This window comes from Solanum lycopersicum, chromosome 3 (assembly GCF_036512215.1).
Source record: "Solanum lycopersicum chromosome 3, SLM_r2.1".
Classification (NCBI taxonomy): domain Eukaryota; kingdom Viridiplantae; phylum Streptophyta; class Magnoliopsida; order Solanales; family Solanaceae; genus Solanum; species Solanum lycopersicum.
The window spans coordinates 47,292,658-47,307,656 of NC_090802.1; positions in this window are offsets into that span (position 1 = coordinate 47,292,658).

Here is a 14,999-nt window from a genome sequence, read left to right on the forward strand (position 1 = left end):
CATATTTACCCCCTCTAGTGTGTAACCGGTGTATTTAAATATATGCATAATGTATAAATGTGCCCTTTAACTTAATTTTAAATTATATTTATGCCCTTTAATTTTGGATGTGAACAAATAGACACTTAAACTTGTATAAAGTTGAATAAATAGACACACATGTCCTACATATCATTTTTTATCCTAGGTGGTGTCTTACACGTGTTGCGTCATGTAGGACTCATGTGTCTATTTATTTAAAAGTTGGATAGCTAAAGTGTTTGTTTGTGCATTAAGAAAATTGGAGGTCAAAGTTAAAATTTGAAAATAAGTTTAGGATTCAATATATGTATTATGCCTTAAATATAAAACAACCACCCAAGCCAATACACCACCAATTGTTAATTAATGAGGCAAGTGAATTTTTGGGTCAAGGCTAAAACACATAGTAATATGTAGTTTTGAAATCTTATTTTGGTCATTTATTTGAATAGATTGCTTTGAGTTGGAAAATCAACGAGAGGGGAAGACTCAAGTCCCGGAGTGAATTGTTGATTAATGAGACAAGTGAATTTCTAAGCCTTTGTTAAATGTATGAAATTGATGTATTTTCCTTGTGATATATGTTTGGGAGTAATGAGACTTGGTGAAGGGTTGACTTGTCCACGTTGGTTAATTCTAATGATGAAAGGGATAATAAAAGGCATTGTAATATATTGTTTGTTTATGATAGGTTGAGAATGGTACGAGTAGCGTTGTTATAAAGACAAAGTTTATTACTATAGAATGTGGTTTGTAATACAACAATGCCAAAGCATATGGGCATTAGTTGATATATTATTGACTTGATTTATCATGTGATATTATGTTCTTTACTGAACCCGTATAATTGTGATTAATGAGGTGATTATATATATGTCATAACGACATTTGATTTATTGAGATGTTGCATCATCCCCTTTTATTTGATATTATATTGTGCACATGCATTGTCATGAGCTTGAGTCTGACTTAATATCTAACACATGGAGATCGTCCGTGTTGAGATTGAGTTATAATTATTTGGGCACGTGGAGATCGTCCGTGCGACGTAGAAGTTATGATTACAATTTGGGCACGTGGAGGTCGTCCGTGCGAATTTTATTTAATTTATGATAGTGCGTTAGATCATCCGCACAGACATGTGGAGATCTTCCGTGTCGGTATATGGACCTTGCGAGTCCCCCATGAGTCATGATTTCTCGATGTATTTCCTAGGAGTATCATGTATATACGGTTGAGAGAGTACTTGATATTTTGAGGCATATCATTTCATAGTGTCATATTGCATTGCATCCCATGATATCCTTCATGCATTATGAATATGTATTTTACTGGTGGTTGGAAAGTACTTGACATTTGGTTACCTCTATTTGATGAACTTGATCGTGTGTGTTGCTGATATTGTGAATGTCTTTTTGTGAAGGTAATAGTTGATAAATATTGAGCTTGTTGTTGAGAATATGTGATTGTTAAAATGTCGTTGTTGAGATATGTGCTTGTAAATAGTGAAATGTTAGGTTGGGCTGGTGTTATGCAGGTTGAGGAGTAAGGAGTACCCGTAGTTTATCCCCTTATCTTGTGTTTAGAGGTTTACTTCCTGAGTACCGTGTGGTTTGGTACTCACCCCTTGCTTCTACAATTTTTTTTATGGTTATGAGCCTGGATTTTGTGGCACTTGTTATTCTCTTATTTTTCAAGACTTCTTGGAGATTTATGAGGTAGCAGCAAACCTCCTTTCTCCTTATTTATGATTTTGGTCTATTCTAGAAACAAGGTCATTGGAAACTTGTATTTTTCTTTCAATTTTGTTATAACACATTAGAGACTTATACACGTGACAACCAGATTTTGGGGTGTTTTCAAGTTAACCTTGTTTTCCGCAGGATTTATAGTATTAGACCTTTATTTACGTTATTAGTTGAATTTTAGGCTGACTTTTCTTGATGAGATAAGACAAGTGTCATCACGTCCATTTTTGGATTGTGACATTTTAGTATTTTTACATTTATCACCAAATTATGGCCAAATTTTTCTGGTCATTTAACATTACTTAAAAATTAATATTATATGATAACAACTATTCAAAATACAACTCCTTTAATGAGTCAAAATAGATAATTTTTACTTAAAATAATTACAAGTTAAATACATTCTAACAACTAATGCACATTTATTATAGCATAACTATAAAATTAGTTTTTATTATATGAACAGATTAATGAGATTTATTTCTTTATTTTTTTTATTAAATAATTTATTTATTAAATAAAAGTTTTAAAATACTAAATGATGATTTATTTATTTAATTATTTATTATTATAATATGATAGACCATATCATATATTTTTAGGGACAATACTTGTTGTAAAAATTATTGAAAATCATGTAGTTTGAGACGTGCCTATGGCACTGTCTTTAAGGATTTCACCAATTAAGGTGTACTCCCCACGATTCAATAAGCTCTTCTTGTACTAAAACTAGGAGTCAGGATCTAACAAAGAATATATTTTACTTAAGAAAACCCAACAAATTGATAAGGAGGAAAAACTATTTTAATGTAATCTTTCTTTCTCACATTTTTCTACACCAAAGTACTATATATAATTATAATATATATGTATATGATAAATTTTATACCATTAACCGTCCACTTTAAGACCAAATCATTGTCATAAAGGTCATACATATTACTTTCTTCGTTCGGTAATGTTTATCATTATTTCTATTTATAAGGTCAAATTATAAAAATTTTGACTAACATTTTAAGATGTATTTTTCATCATATTTATGAAAAAATTGTAATTTATAGTACTTTTCATATAGTTTTAGAATATCTAATTTTTTTGTTTAAATATCGAATTAATGTGATCTAATTTACCTTTAAAAATTAGTTAAATTGATTTTTAATAAACGCAACATGACAAATATTTCTAAATGGAGGGAGTACAAAAAAATCTATGAAATTCTGCAAATTCCCATTTAAATGGTTATAGATTAATGTCATAAAGGCAATCAATCACAACCATAAGAAAATCAACCGTTGGCAACATACTTAAATGCCTTAATATAATGCTAATAAATATAATACTAATAGGTTAAGGTAATTAAGATAGAAATATGTAATAAATAATTTTAAATGTATTTTTTATACTTTTTAAGATGATAATGATAATTTATCCACAATCCCCCATATATCTTAAAAAGAATATGAAGATATAATATAATAATTAAAATTATATAAAAAATTATTTATCGCTGAATTTTTCAATAGAAAGAAAATGTGCTGAATTCGGTGTCTCGTAGACTATGAATCAGACCTAGATAAATAAAATTAAGCTTACAGAACAAATGGTGAAGTTTAAAACTTCTTTGAACCAAAATTTCTGTTGTAAGCTTAGAGTCTTACTCTATCACATTATACTTGCACAATCTTTGTCGATATCGCGATTTTGCGCTAAGAGGTCATGCGCGTGTCCTGTTATTCATGAATGCTTTAGAAATCCGTCACAATTTCATTGAAGCGGCACCACTCTATACTCATATAGGTCCACCCATCAAGTGTATTTTGCAGAGCAATACACCAGCTATAAAGGATATGGTTATGGATCAAGAGTTCACAACTCAATCTCACTTTCCTTGCAGATTTGCACTATATGCACACCATAATAGATTGCAGATGTGACAAAAATTTATAGTGCACAAATCAAACATTGACTTGTTATTATCCATATGAATCTAATTCATGGGATCTCCAAACATAGGTTGGGTTAACATCATGTTTGATTTACAACTTGACAATAGTCCGATTCTCGTTGAAGCTTCATTTATTAATTATCCTACCAAATTTTAAGTCAGAGAATTGACCAAATTCACTTATTACTTCACAAGATTCATGAATTTAATTTCTATCTCTTAACAATGTTCTATTATTCTTCTTCTCAAACTTATGTAATTACCATATGAAGATTACTTAACCACTTATCAACTTCATTATATTAGTTGATTTTAAATCATCAGCACGACTTTGAACCTGTTCTTTTCATGACCCCTCTTAATTGATATGAGATAGGAGATTCAATTCTTGAATGAGTACAAATTACTTTGATTCAATCATACACCTTGGAATCAGATTAGGTATTCCTTTTTTCTTTTCTTTTTTAAACTCATTTATTTTATCCAATTTATATCTAATTTATTTTTCTGGCTTAGCTAGGTGGGATAACCGAGTCATTCCCTTTTCTGTTGGAGAGCAGATTGAGCAAAACCACTAAATAAAAAAATCTATTCAATTAGCAAAAAAGGAGAGAGAGGGTTCGAGATGGACACATATTTAATTTGGAATAACAAGACCACGTTACCTCCATATTTCAAAAAGTTCAACTTAAAAAATAATATATCTAAATAACAAGTTTAACCAATATTTCAAATAAGCATATCATCATAATAAGCGAAAAATATAACTTCAATTAAACATTATATATCATCATTCAACAAGTGATTACAATTAAAAAAATTACAGAATCAAATTGCATCATTAAAAGAACAATATATTTTATTTTATTTTTACAATCCTTAAGATTTTAAAAACTAATCATTAACATAGGATAAAAGTTTATTATCAAAACATAAAAATTTACTTATTCAACTTGTTCAAATTTAGCATATCAAAAGTAAATAATTAAGTACTAGCTTCTTCTTTCATGACTTGAGAAACATCTGTTGGGTGCTCTTGGCCTTCTCAACCCAAAAGCTAGCTCAAAGGTTGAGGTTTTCCCTCACACTTATAAATTGACCACCAGCCCCTTCCACTTCCGATGTGGGATAACCCAACAATCTCCCCCTTCACACATCGGGCCTTGAGCTGGAGAGAACGACAACCCAGTTTCTCCCGATGGGCTGAGACTTGTTGACAACCTGGGCTCTGATACCAATGTTGGGTGGTCTTGGGCCTTCTCAACCCAAAAGATAGCTCAAAGGTTGAGGCTTTCCCTCACACTTATAAATTGACCACCAGCCCCTTCCAGTTCCGGTGTGGGATAACCCAACAACATCGAGAATAAATAAGTCATGATTATAATTTTCTTTACCCACAAACAAATTATTCTTGTTATCACTACCTTATCGGATTCAAAACAACTTTCACCCCCACATATTTTAATAATTTCACGAAAACCAAATTGGTTCGGATACTAGGAACATGCAACACTTCGGTCAATGCCAACATTTTTTCAGATGTGAATTTGATTCATTTGTCAAGGACTTGAGTGGTTGAAGAATCACCAAGATACACAACTTCTTTTCCTTCATTGACTTGGGTGTAAAATACAAAATCTGTTTTATTGACACAAATATGCCTAGTAGCACCTGAATTTATCGCCCAGTCACTCACATTGGCCACTAGATTAGCTTGGGAAATGACCGCAACTATGGTATCATCTGCTTCGACCAGATTTACTCTTCGCTTAGCATGATTGTCATTTTTACCAGCTCTGTTTCTACATTGAACTGCATGGTGGCCTGATTTTCCACACACAAAACAATAACCTTTTTTTTTTGAAATTTTGATTGTTGACCTTGAGTTTATAATCAAGTTCTTTTTCATACATGTTATCTTTGTTGCGATTGTCTTCTACAAGATTGACTTTTGCAGCAATTTCTTTTGCTTTGGCAAATTATGATTGTTTTATGTTGGTATCCTCACATCGTGTTTCACTAAATCTTGAAGTGATAATAGCTTTTGCTTGTGCTTCAAATTTTGTTTGTAGTCATTCCAAGATTTTGGTAGTTTTTCAATCAATAAATCAGCCACGGACTGCTCCGGTAAAATGATTTGTACCTTTACATCTTTCTCCTCAGTCATCTCCATTTGTAAAAATTACCAATAACAACTTTTGTTTTGTAGCATCTTCAGCAGTATATTTAGCAAGTAGCGATTTTCAAATCTTCTTTGCTTCCTTATAAGAACAATATACATACAATAATTCATTAAAAAGAGTACTTAATATTCTGTTTACTTTGCATAAATTCATTGATTTAGTTGCTCAGGAGCAGATTCCTTCGATTTTGATTTTGTTAGCGCAGACGTCACTCCATACATGTTGAGAGCAGAGAAAATTTGTTCATGCCATCTCTTAAAATTTTGTTCACAAAAACCTTTATCATGGAAGTATTTGGTAAAATCATGTGAAGGCACCATGAGATGTTTGAGCATCAATGGTGGTATTATTAGTAACAATAGTAGGTAAATAAATCATTTCCATGAACCAAGTTAACCGAAATATGCTTAAGATTGTTGTAAAAATGATTGGAAATCACGAACATCACTTAGCTTGAGGCGTGCCTATGGCACTGTCCTTAAGTATATTTCACCGGTTAAGGTGTATCCCCTACGATTTAACAAGCTCTTCTAGTACTAAAACTAAAAGTCACGATCTAACAAAAAAATATATTTTACTTAAGAAAACTCAACAAATTAATAAGGAAGAAAAACTATTTTAATGTAATCTTTCTTTCTCACTTTTTTCTACACCAAAGTACTATGTATACGTGTATATTTATATGGTAGATTCATTCCATTAACCGTGCACTTTAAGAAAAAATCATTGCGACTATATATATTACCAAAAATTCTATGGAATTCTCTAACTCCCCATTTAAATGGTAATGGATTAATGTCACAACGGCAATCAATCACAGCCATAAGAAAATCAACCGTTGGCAACATACTTAAATGCCTTAATATAATGTTAATAGGTTAAGGTAATTAAGATAAAAATATGTAATCAATAATTTCAAATGTATTTCTTATACTTTTTAAGATAATAAAAATATTTTATCAACAATACTATTTAATTGCCATAAGAAATGTACCATTAGTAATGTTATACCTTTCAACAATGACAAAAAGAAAACAGAATAATAATTAAAAATTGACAAACGAATGCACACATATAAAGGAATGGATGAGTTTTATAACATTATTTTGATTATCGATGTAATCATCACTAAAAAAATAATATATGACAATAACTAAAATAATATATGACAATAACTATTCAAAAGATTACTCCTTTTTTAATGTGAAAAATAAGATAGATAGTTTCTACTTTAAATAATTATAAGTTAAGTATATATTAATAACAAATGCACTTTTATAATAACATAACTATAAAATAACTCTGAGAATTTTTTCTTAATTCTTTTCATTATAATTTATTTATTAATTAAGAGTATTAAAATACTAAAAAGACGGTTTACTTATTTATTTTGTGATTGGTATCTAATATGATAGATCATATAATATATTTTTAGGGATAATAATATCTAATAGCTATTGAGAAATGTACTATAGGTAATATTATCCCTTCAACAATGACAAAAAAAAAATAGAATTTAATTAGAAATCGACAAAGAGATAGACACAAAAACAAGAACAAAAATATGATATTTTTCATCTTCATTCATTCACATAATAACAATGTTAATTAGTAGATATTAAACAAAACATAATACAAAAGAATACAGTAATATTAATTAAATTGAATGTCAAAATTTTCGAAAATCATTCAAACTTCTATACTAATATAACCATCTCTTTTGATAAATCTTCCAAGATAATTAAGTTTCCTTCTTCATTTTAATGAACTTGTACCAAACTAATGTGAACATGTCTATGATTAATTTTTAAAGAATATATATATATATATATATATATATATATATATATATATATATATATAATTTTTATCAAAGTAAAGATCATATCATGATATTATTAAGTACATGAACGATAAAAGAAAAAGAAAGAATGAAAAATGGAAATTGACATTGAACATCTCTAAATATATATATATATATATATATATATATATATATATATATATATATATATATATAAATTTTATCAAAGTAAAGATCATATCATGATATTATTAAGTACATGAACGATAAAAGAAAAAGAAAGAATGAAAAATGGAAATTGACATTGAACATCTCTAAATATGATTTTTATTTAAAAATTAGGTAAATCATAACAATAGTTAGAAATAAGTTGAAGAGGCATATTATTTAAGCAAAGAAGATAAATAGATGGAGGTTTTAATAACTTATTAGACATAATTAGAATAGTAAATATGATTGAGTCAATTTCCTAAATGGTCATCCAACTTAAGGAAATTGACTTGAAATATCATTTATGTTTCATTAAGGACCAAAATATCTCTCAACTATCACTATTTTTCTCCAAATATACTTTGACACTTCAGAAGACTCACTCTCTCCTAGTTGGCATGATATGTCATTAAAATCTTTTTTTCAATATTAGACTAATTTAATTCATTAAATCTATTTAGCTAAAATAATGATCATATTATTTTTACAAAATAAATAAATTAGTTTATTTAGAATAAATTTTCATACTTAAGAATTTTTTATCATAGTTAAACTTTTTATTTTTTTATGTTATGAAGAATAAGTTTTTAAAATTTACTATAATATCATCAATTTTAAATACTTATAAACACATACATTAAAAAAAATTGATATACAAATCACTCATTAATGCTAACTTATATTAATTAATCATAAATTGTACAATGAATCAATAATATTAAAGGTCAATTAACTATTACAATAACATAAACGGTGTATTTTGAAATTCATGCTTACAATATTTTTTAAAAAAAAAAATACTAAATAGTGAATAATATTAACTTTTTATCCAAAAAGAAAAAAAAAAGTAAATACCTCAAAAGTATCAACCTATTCTAGTTAATATGTCATGTCATTAAATCATCATTTTAAAAAATAATAGACCTAATTCATTAATTTATGTCTCTAATACAATCCAAATATATAAATTACATGAGAATTTATGAAGATTATAAAAAAAAAAAAAAATCTAATTTTCTTTATATATTTTTGTCAAACAAAATTCAATAAAAAAATCTCTATGCGCAATTATTATCTGGTGATTTTTAAAATTCTTAAATAAATTATTTGAAAATTTAAAGCAATTTTTTACATAAGTATTCAAATAATTTTTTAATGCTGACAAAAAAAGATAGATAAGAAAGAGAAAATTATTATTTAACTTTTTAAATTAATTTTTTATTTTTATTCTCTTTTCCTATATTATATTATATTTTAATTCTCATACAATCAAACATCAATATATATTTTGATCTCATCCCAAATTATGAAATACAAGTAATAATTAATTGCATTGCGTATACATTTTATAGGAGATTAATATACTGATAAGTCAAGAAAAAATTTTATTTTCTAATATAATTATTATTCACTTTCTATTTTATTTTTTAAAAAAAAGACATTGTAAGTATATACAATTCCAAAACACCTAATTAATTATTTTTTAATAATTAATTAGCCTTTAATGTTATTAATTAGTTATATAATATATAATTAATTGATGTAAGTTAACATTCATAAGTGGTTCATATATCAATATTTTTGAATATATGTGTTATTTAAAATTGATGATACTATTAGAAGTTTTTAAAAGTTATTCTTCATAGTATAAAAAAATAAAAAAAAAATAATTATGATATTAGATTCTTAAGTATGAAAATTTCTTCTTAATAAAATAATATATATTTTTTAGAAAATAATAAGAGGTGAAACTCAATCCAAGGCAGTTCAAGTCATTGTGGAGTGTGAGTCAAAGTTTGATTCGCAAGTATGAGGGGCCTTTTGAGATCATTGCCAAGGCTGGAAAGATTTCATATCGAGTAGACATTGCCCCATCATTTGAAGATTCACCCCGTCTTCCATGCGAGCCAATTGAAATCGTATTTTAAAGATATGGAAGAAAAAAAGCGCGGGCAGTCCGGAAGAGCTAGAATTTTCATCACACCGTCAACCTTGGACAAGCAAATTGAGGCCATAATTGATCATCAACTTGTTCGTGGAAGGGGCTGCAACAACTGAAGCTCGCAGTTCCTAGTTCATTGGAAAGGGACGGCACCGGAGGAGGCAACATGGGAAATGTATGAGGACTTGTGGCAGTTTCGCGACAAGGTCCACAATTATTTGCAGTTGTGTGGCGTCGGGGTCGTCGCCAAATTAGGTGGGGGAGCGTGTACCGCCCCGTAAGGCGTTACATTAAAATCCGACGATTTCAGCCCCTTCGTTAACGCGGCAACATCCTATCAAGGCTCGGAGGGTCAAGAGATTGTGCCAAACTCAGCCCAACCGTTAGGGGTTTCTTGTAGGCAAGGATGAACATTTAATGCCCACAATGTCCAGCCAAGAATACCCCCCCCCCCACCATGCTGAGGACAAAATCTGTGCAGCAGTTTCTCCAAGTGGCAATAAAGCAAAAAAACAAATCTGTGTAAAGACTGCCACTTGTAGCCTTTCTTTTGGAATTTGTTCCCAAACGTTTTAACTTACTTATAAGCCCTTTGTATATTGTTTTAGGCAATATATCTTGTATCTCATCTTGTAAAAATATACTTGGAGAAAATATTGGAAAATTGGCTCTTGCCTCCCAAAGAACTTTGTCTTCCTTACTTGCTTCCCTCACTGTATTGTGGCCTTGTTTGTTTGACTGTCTTGCTTGTTGTTTCCTTGTGTGTTTGGTTGGCTGTTGGACTGAGTTTTGAAGAGCTGTGCAAGCCTTCATATACTGTCCCACGAGGTGAAAATTTGACCATGTGACAAGTGGTATTAAATAAGTTTATCATTTAAAAAAAAAGGTTTCAATGACATGACATGCCAACTAAGAGAGAGTGAGACTTTTGAAGTGTTAAGTATATTTGGAGGAACATAGTGATAGTTGAGTGATATTTTGATCCTAAATGAAACATAAATGATATTTCAAGACAAATCTCTAAACTTGGATGACCATTTAGGAAATTAACTCAATATGATTGAATTTTTAAATTTATAAACAATTATTTATTGAAAAAATGAAGAGAAAAAAACTTCAAAAAAAGAAGAAGATATAAATGGCAATGAAGGATATAAAAAAGTGTCACATCACCTTTGGTATGTTTCTCCTTTAAACTATACTAGTAAATGTATCCTTGTTAGATTTATGAATAATCTTTTTAAAAAAAATATTTTGAGTCAAATATTATTATCATTAAAGCAAATAAATTATATTTCAACTTATATTTCACCAGAGACGTCAATATGGGCTAGGCCCGTTGGATCGGCCTGGCCTAACCTTGGATTTAATAGAGTTGGGTTAAGATTTTTGGAGCCCATTTAAGGAAATGGACTTTTTAGCCCGGCCTGAATAAGTCTGCTCATCTGGTGAGCTTGAGAAATATTGGTAGGGCCGGCCCGTGGGCCAATAAAAATTAATTTAAAAATATTATATAATATTAAAATTTAAAAATAAAGAGATCCCAAATCAAAACAATTAGGTTAATATTTCTATTTAGATATTTATACTTTTAGTTGAAAAAAAACTTAATAAATATTAAGGAAAATGTACAAGTACCCCTAGACTGTGACTAAAATTCCAGAGACACGCCTTAACTAAACTAAGGTCCTATTACCCCTGAATTTTTTTTTAAAATTTTATACACATTTTGTCTTATGTGGCACTCTATGTGACTCCACGCAATTGAGGCGCGTCAGAGATAATTGGATGCCACGTAGGCCAAAGAGGTACACAAAATTACAAAAAAAATAAGTTCAAGGGGGTAATACGACCTTAGTAAGGCGTGTCTTTGGGATTTCGGTCATAGTCTAGGGGGTACTTGTTCATTTTCCCTAAATATTATAAAGATAATTTTATTTGTGAATTTGATTAACAAGTAGTGACAAGGTCTCATTTGTTTCCATTAAGATTAAGACGTTTGAATTTGAATACACATTTAAATATTAAGATGTGTATTAAGATCTAGATGTGTAAATCTGAATATTAAAATATTGTCTCTGAATCTAAATACTAAATTATTGGGACAGTTTGTTTTCAATATCTGAATGTACATTTGAAATTAAACATTATATCAATAAAATATTATAAAAACCTTGTTAGTAAAATAATTTTTTTCATATAAAATGATATTTTGAACATTTTTATCGTAACAAGGTAATATAATTTATCTTTTAAGAACTCAACATCAAGTTACTGTAACGACCTGTTTAGTCGTTTCGAGCAGTAGAATCATTTGTGATAAAAACGGACTGGGTCGACGGATCACGCGACGGACTGTCATGGTCATGACGGACCGTCATGGACTCCGTTGTCCCACACTTGTGTAATTCTCCTGCTGCTCTCCTCATTTCCCTCTACGACAGGTAGGACGAACCATCATAAGTACAACGGTTCGTCGAGGATCTCTGTTCCAAAACACTTAAACTCAAAAATCTGGGTGCTGGGATCAACTCTCTGAACTTCACGACGGAACTGCAGCATGGACCGTCGTAGGCACGGCGGACCGTCACAAACCCTTTTACTGAATTTGACTCTCTGAACTTTGTGACGGACCTGCAGAACCGACCGTCGCAGGTACGACGGACCGTCACGAGCTGCGTAACCCCGACTGGGTCGGATTTCTGCTAAAAGTTTTAAAGGGGCGTTTTGGACTATTCATGATTATAATTATGAAATTAGCGGGGTAAGTTTAATAACTTATTTTACTTGGGGGTTAAAGGAGATAACCTTGAAATAAATAATGGGTTACTTTTATCATAATGAATTATATGATAATTAGGGTAAAAGGAAAAGAATCAGTAGAAGAAAATAAAAAGAACAGGAAGAGGGAAAGAAACGAACGAGCGAGAGAGAGAGAACGAAGAGGAAAGCAAAGGCATTGAGAAGTAGCTTGCTTGATCACGATTCTTCTGTGGAGGTAGGTTATGGTTTATGCTAGTTCATAGTAAACTCTAAATAGCAACTGATATGTATTGGGTGATATTGTAAAATCTTCTATATGCTTAATTGTGTGGTTGCATGATGTGATTATGAAATTGTGATGGATTGAATGATGAGGATGTTGAATCTTAAACCTTAAATCCTCTCTTATAAGATGATGCATTGACATAAAAGAGGCGTGATGAACTAAAACAATGAGATTAGGGGATCGGGTGTCACGTTCCGACACGTAGAATTAGGGGATCGGGTGTCACGTTTCGACACGTAGCATTAGGGGATCGGGTGTCACGTTTCGACACGTAGAATTAGGGGATCGGGTGTAACGTTTCGACACGTAGCATTAGGGTATTGGGTGTCGCGTTCCGACACGTAGAATTAGGGGGATCGGGTGTCACGTTCTGACACGTAGCATTTGGGAATCGGCTGTCGCGTTCTGACACGTAGAATTAGGGGATCGGGTGTCACGTTCCGACACGTAGTATTAGGGGATCGGAGTGTCACGTTCCGACACAATAATAATAAAGAGAAGTAATCTTGAATTATGATAATATACTCGAATTTTGAAGAACCTTTTTCCTAAATAAGTATGGTGTAGAGGCTTGAGTCCTCATAGGTGTGTTGGGTGTTGTTGCCAATGGTTATTGTACTTGTTGTTGTCACCTTTTAAGTAATGTAGTTGATTTTATATTATTGTTCGATATATATTGCTTTCTATTTTGAGTTGGCCGATGATACCTACTCAGTACGTGTTCCTTGTAGTGACCCCTACTTGTATTTTTCTCTTTGTTATCTGTGGAGTGCAGCAAACGTGCCATCAACTTCAACTTGTCCGCAACCCTAGCTAGTCTTCAGTATATCATAATTCAGGGTGAGCTACTGTTTCTAGCTCGTACTGGACTCTCTCCTTCACGTCTTGATGTCTTGAAGTTCGGACATGGACCATCTCTTTTACTTATTTTAGCTTCTTGAATACTCTTAGAATTAGAAATTTGAGGATAGATGTTCTTGGTGTGATGACTTCCAGATTTTGGGAATAATAGTTGATAAACTTTTAGAAGCTTATGTACTGGTTATATTAATAAGATTTTGAGTCTTCCGCTTTATATTTTGTTCATATATGCTTGGAATGGTGGTAAATGTTGGGGTTTGGAATTGTTGGTTCGCCCACATAGTAGGATAAGTGTGGGTGTCACTCGCGGCTCGTTTTGGGTCGTGACAGTTACATCATTAATATGACTATTTTTTGCACTCAAATACTTTAAGAATCTAATATAATGCAATTTAAAATAGTTTATATAGAGTAGTAAATATATAGTTTAGGAAAATATTTTATTTTATTTATTATAGAAGTTTTTTATTGTTATCGATCAAATAACTAATACATTCTAATTTTTTGAAAACCGTGCTAAATATTATATCATGGGAGTGCTTATCAATTCAAATATATTGATTAATTTATAAAGTAAAAGATGTATATTAAGTTAATCTGAATAAAGGAAATTATAATGGCAAGCATGTAATTAATATTAATTAAATAAGAAAACATTTTTATGAGTTGTCGTGATATAGTTGAATTAACATAGGATGGTCTTATTTTTTAGTCTGAATAGTGTTAAGGGTGTTTAACAAATCTGATTCATTCAGATATATCCAGACCCTTTAAGAGGCTTATAAGAAAATAAAATAAACGAACTTAATGAATTGAATTTGAATAATTAAGATCCAGTTCTTAAAAACAAACATACTTAATGAGGCAAATCTGAATGATTAAGATTCAAACCCCATTAAGTGCAAACAAATGAGGCCTAACATAATGTAATATTGTTTTGTCGATATTTATGATAATATTTTTAAATTATAATTTATAATTTAATTTAATATTTATAAAAAAAAATTAAAAAGTGGGCTGGCCCGGCCCGGCAAGCCTGTAGCCCACGTACTTGTGGGCTGGGCCAACCATTTTCTAGCCCACACAAAAAATGGGCTAGCCCGGCCTGGCCCGTAAAATGTCGAAGCATATATGGGTTAGCCCTGATGGGGTGGGCTAGCCCATACTGCAGCTCTATATTTCACTATCTATGCTTTTAGTACTATAATAGTTGATTTCTTATAATCTATTTGGTAT